The sequence below is a fragment of the Dipodomys ordii genome, unplaced genomic scaffold (assembly GCF_000151885.1).
Source record: "Dipodomys ordii isolate 6190 unplaced genomic scaffold, Dord_2.0 Scaffold127, whole genome shotgun sequence".
Lineage (NCBI taxonomy): Eukaryota > Metazoa > Chordata > Mammalia > Rodentia > Heteromyidae > Dipodomys > Dipodomys ordii.
Window position 1 is genome coordinate 6,958,227 of NW_012267343.1, and position 6,146 is coordinate 6,964,372.

A 6,146-nucleotide genomic window follows, 5' to 3' on the forward strand; every position below is an offset into this window, starting at 1 on the left:
GTTGCTCCAACCCAACCACTAATTCACTATTTGACGCTGACCTATTCTTTCCTTTCCTTGGAGCTCAGGATACAGATCTGAATAACTAAGAGGACTGGGTTTGAATTTTGTTCCAAAATTGTTTTCACCTCTGAAGATCAGATTTGTAAGCTGAGATTCTGGATAAGTGTTCTGGAAGTTCACAACCAAAGGGAGGACCCATATACCAATATAAAAACTATGGTACCCACAACATCCGGCTGCACTTTCTTTTAGCTGGTCATAAGGACAAGGCTCAAGGCACCTTGTAGAATGTTCCCATGTTCAGCCAACCCTCTGCCAGCTTGTATTGATCAGCAAAGCTGCTTCCACCTCCTTGGTAATTGATGTATATTTCCTACTTCCAACTCGTGAGAGACAATTCTGTGAGGGTCTTTAAGCCCCTACAAAGTTGTTGACAGAAAACAGGAACCTGAAAATGGTGAAAACTTCGAACCAACAGCTATTTCCTCTCCTGACTCCAGAGGCCATGAGATTTCTCTTAACTACAACAAATTTGACTTTCCTTCTCCATCCTTTTGGATGACTCCTTATTTGTTGAAGTAGGTCTTTGACAAACTATTTCAGTTGCTGTGAGCCCTTGGGCTTTGAGGTATCCTTAAAAGAAAAGAAGTCTCCTTGGGTGTCATGCAAAAAAAAAAAAAAGCAAAATTTGCATTTTTTTCAAGGAAGAGAAAAGACCGTTAAAGAAAAGGTTTAAAGAAGAAAGAATAACAGTTGTAGTACAGATGACAGGGCTGTGGGTAAACAAAAATGACCAAGGGAAAACATAATTAGGTCATTTCCTGAGCGGGAGCCATGTCAACTTCCTCCTAGGTCTCCACTATGAAATGTTCAGTAAAACCTACATTTCTCTTCACCTTTTTTATTGAGTAGGTTCTTCAGGAGGAATATGCATTAGAATAGGCCTTGAATTTCCCAAGCCAAGTGGTATGTGGTCAAATAGGAACAGCTTTTGATAACACAGCTGGAAAGAAACGCACATCTGCATTTGAGTTGTATTGAAATGTAGGACAAATGAATCTTCATAAATTCATTCATTCTTGAAAAGCTATGTAACCTAAGCGTGTGTGTAAACTAATGTTTCTAATCTCAGTTCCTATCACACAGTGCTCAGAGAATCAACAACAAAAGATACAAGGAGCACATTTAAAGAATAATATGGCAGGCTAAATGTGGTAGCTCACAGCTGTAATCCCAGCTACTTGAGAGCCTGAGATTAAGAGACTCTGAGTTTAAGGTCAAAACAGTCAAAAAGTTAGTAATCTTCTATATTTCAAAGAGTAAGCCAAACATAGTGATTTGATGCCATAATCCCAGCTACATAGCAGGCAGAGGTAGAAGTATCAGGATCCAAGTTTGGACCTGGGTAAAAGGCAGGAGAACTTAGCCAAAAAATAACTAAAAATCAAAAAGGGCTGGTAGTATGGCTCAAGTGATAGACTGCCTGACTAGCAGGTATAAATCCCTAAATTCAAAACCCTCTAGTACCAAATATTAATGATGATGATACAACAAAGCAAAAGTAGAAGCCAATAATTATTAATAAGTTAACTAATAGGAAGTAAACAATCCAGGAAGTTCAAATTCTATTATTCTTGAAGATTAACTAGGCCCTGGGAACCATATAAGCAAATGATATCTGTGCAAATGAAATCAGTCAGGCATCTCACAGAGAACCCAGGCTATTTGAGACATATGCCTCTTTGGTAACTTGAGCTTAACACACCCGTCCCCTTCCCTTCCTCCCATACCCCACACTGAACACACACATGCACATACACACACACACACACACACGCATACACACACACAAACTTGCAGAATTTGCAGAAGGAGATGGGTGAGTTGCTGGAATACAGCAAGTGCAATGTACATAGATCAGTGACTATTGTCACCTGTTTTCTATCAGCACTGAGATACTTCCTGTTACTAGACAATCTTATCCTCTGCAGAATCCTTCAGCTGCAGACAAGATTGCTCAGATAATGGCCAGTGCACATAAAGGGTTTGTTAGAAACAGGTACCCAAGGGAGAAAGTACTGAGGGAATCAGAGCACAATTCAAAAAAACAGAGAGAGTTCCAGAAACACCAGAATATCACTGATCATTCTTTAATGGGGACAAAACCCATAAATCAAAAGGGAAGTCATCAGAGTCATCCCTAGAACAAGCCTTAGAAAACAGCTAACACCAATGGAAGTCCTACTGGATGTCAGCCCCTTGGGAACAGACACATAGCCCTCACAAGGATTTCAATCCCATCTCCTGATTCCTATCTCTGATATTTCTCACCAGATTTTATTGGGCTTCTCTTGGACCCTTTCTGTAATTTCTCAGGGCTCTAATTAAATAGTCTTCAACATCCAGAGATTTTTCTCTTCCCTACCCCATTACATCCCAATCACTTCAGAATCATAACTGAAATATAAGACAACAATGGTCTCCATCTTCTGTAGTACATGGTTGAAACACAGAAAAGTGTTAGTGTCTCCCAATCTTAAAGTTATGACTCTCAGAAACTAAAGAACTATATGGGCCAGGTCCTGGTGGCTCATACCTGTAATCCTAACTACTCAAGAGGCTGAGATCTGAGGACCATGGTTCAACACCATCCTGGCCAGGAAAGTCTATGACACATTTTATCTCCAATTAAATACCAGAAAACTGGAAGTGGAACTGAGCTGTGGCTCAAAGTAGTAGAATGCTAGCCTTGAGCCAAAAAAGCTTAGGGACAGTGTCCAGACCATGAGTTCAAGCCCTATGACCAACAAAAAAGAAAAAGAAAAAGAAAAAAAATTATATGATCAAGCCAGTATTTTTTTTCAATAAAGAATATTGTTTCTTTAATTTGAAGTTATGTCTGTCTGTGTGCCTGTGTGTGCCTCTGTGTGTGTGTGTGTGTGTGTGTGTGTGCCTACTAATATTTTTTACAAGTCATCTACTTAACCTGGTTCAAGGAAGAAAGTTTGATTCTTGCTCTGGGAACGGCATTGTTTGTGTATGCTTCTATTTATTTTTAATTAAGAACAAAACAGAAAATACTTCTTTGCTTTATCAGCTTATTTAATAACTATTGATATTTTGCCATCTTGTGCTTCTCTTGAAAAAAAAATCCAGATAACTAAACTCCTACTGTCCCATTTGCCCATTTCCCATCTAGAGTTGACTGACTCTAGAAGTTTGTATGTGCCCTTTATTTACATGCGTTGGCATTTTTCATTAAGAATATATAGTTCAATTTTGTGTGACATTATATTTTAAATAAATTATATACTTTATATAACCTGTTGTGACCTGCATTCTTCATGGTTTTATTATTACACAGATTGCTGTGATAAACAAATCTGGGGTTCAACAGCTCCCACTCCCTGTTAACACTTTTCCTTTTCTGGAGTTTAGAGTTTGAACTCAAGGCCTCACACTAACACCTAAACCAATCACCCAGCCCACTATTTTTCCATACTGCCAAAGTACTCTTGGAAAATAAATGGCTCCCCAAAGCTTCTGTGGCAACCATGGCGAGTGAGGGTTTAAACTCTTCTTTCTATGCTCACAGTTTGTGAGCAGGAGCTTCATCTCTGGAATGTGAAGGAGTCTTTGCATCTTTGCTAAGCACTTGTCCGCTCTGTGCATCCTAGGAAACAGTCATGGTCTTAGTGCAATGCAGGATCCATGCTAGGTGCCAGTCTCCGATCCTGCAGGTATGGCTTTCCAAGGTTCTCTGGGTCTTGTCTGGATCCACCTCTTTTACTAGAGAGTAAATGTGGATGGAAAAAATCCCAGAGTGCATAAACCATGCACACAGTTCTAAAAACAGATTCTTCCCTTTAAATCAAATCTCCATACTCCTCAAAAATCTGGCCCAAACCATCACCTTGGGTGACCATTCTCATGATCTGATTTTTTTAACCAATGACTGTAAACACTATTTCCTTTCTCTTAAATTCTAATCCTAGATGGTTCGTAGCCACTGGGCTCTCCCCACAGTTCTCTCACGAGACCCTGCAATGAAAACTGGCAGGTAACACTCAGCTCAGTGGATTTCTAGCTTTTTTATTGTTGTTGTTTTTAACCATGGCCCGGAGAAAAAAATATCTTAAATTGTCAACAAGAACTAAAAAAAGAATCTTGTTACCACCTGACTTGACTTTATGATGCTCTCATCAGTCACACACTGTAGTTTGCCAAACACTGTCCTAGTGCTTTCCTAACTACTGATGTTGCAAAGTTAAAAACATACTTCACTCTCTCCCTTATAGCTCAGGCTCTGGTGCTGTGGAGTTTGAAATGGACAAGATCTGGAATCATCTGTACATTCTTCACAGCAGGCACAGCTGGGAAAAGCACTTTGTTTTCCTGCAGCTGCAGTTGCCAAAGTTTGTGTGTTCTGCAACTAGTTCACTAAGTCATGATGAATCTAGATGGAGAAGGAAGAGCATTCATTCTGCTAACGCAATCTGTTGCAGAAGTACATCGGTTTTAGAATCCCAACAGTAGCAGCTTCCTGGCTGTAGTGGTTTCCTGTTAGCAACAGCATTGCTGTGATTCTACATGGATCGATTTCCTGGTTGCAAAGCTACTGAGGTGACAGATGGTACCACAGCATCTCCCTTCCTAGAAGTGACTTTAAAAGCTGCTCCTGAAAGTAGTTTCCTCATCACTCAACAATTCTACAGGCCATGTAGAGCCTAAGATAAACCCTATTCACCTTGTTAATGTATTCTGTCACTGATCCTTAATGGATGCAATCACAATATGTTCAAATTGACTTATTCCATGAGACTCACCCCAGTCTTTTCTCTAGTCCTCTTCCAAATATCATTAACTAACTCAGCCTCTCATAGTCCTTTGCCTTTGCTACCTTGTGACTGTCTAAAAAATCTATGCAATATCTAGAACGCTGCCAAGTATTAATGTTGTCTGCATATGAGTGTGTAAGGAATGAGATTGGAACAAAGCTGAGAGTTGGGAGGTATTGCCATCAGTGTATAGATGGTGTCTGGAACTAGTAATAACAGTCCTTTATCAAGTTATTACATTCAATCCTTAAAGCAATCTTACGGAGGTAAGCATCACCATGCCCATACTCTTCAACAAGGACATCAAGAATCCCAGATTTTGAGTAATATGGCCAACAGCACTCACAGCTAGGATTTGGGACTCTGTCTTCTACAGCCCATGCCTCAATTACATGCACAACTTCCTAAACTGGCTCTTTTTATCAGGCTCCTTTCCATTGAGACTCCACACACATCTCTCTAGCTTTGTATACAAACATCTCTACCTCCTTGGGCTCCTTGCTCAAGTCACACTGAATCTCATCCTATTTCTCACCTAGTGTTGGCGAATGCTCTTCTTTCTAATGAGAGATTCCATTCATTCTCCTTATCTCATTGTTCTAGTCTCCATTTTCAATGTTACCTCCTCAAAGAAGTCTTCCTGACCCTCTGGTCTCACCTACTTCCTTGTTGTCTCTTTCCTTGTCCCATCCTTAATGCTATTATACTTCTGTGGACACTTGTGGTTTTTTTCTATAGCTTTGCTCTGATATCTAAGCTCCAGAAGATAGATACCCTATCATTCTTCCTCAGTGCTAGGTCTTTAGAGTTCAGCACAGTTCCTAAAAGAGGGAGATGTTTATTCAGTAAGAATTTCTTAGAAAGCATGGGAAGGGGTGACGTCCCAAAAGAAATGTACTTTTACCTGATTTATGTAATTGTAATCCCTCTGTACATCATCTTTATAGTAAGTTTAAATTTGTTTAAAGAAAGTCCTTAATAACTGAAGAAAACACTTAAAATGCAGGTCCATTTCAGAGCAAAAGACAAAAAGCAACTCTACATAATATGAAAATGTGAATTGAAAGCTACCATTTTTCTTATTTAAATTAGTATTAGTGTACATATAGTGTATATATAGTTTATATTAATTGTAGCAAAAGAGGATTGTGATATTTCCATACATACAGATAATGAACTTTGATCTTAGGAAAATCTTTTTTTCAACACTCCAAAGAAGGCCTATTAAAGAAAAACAAAGTTTTGATGAAACTTAATCCACCTGTGCTACCTGAGAATTTGGAAGAGTAAAAGGCAAATTTTCAC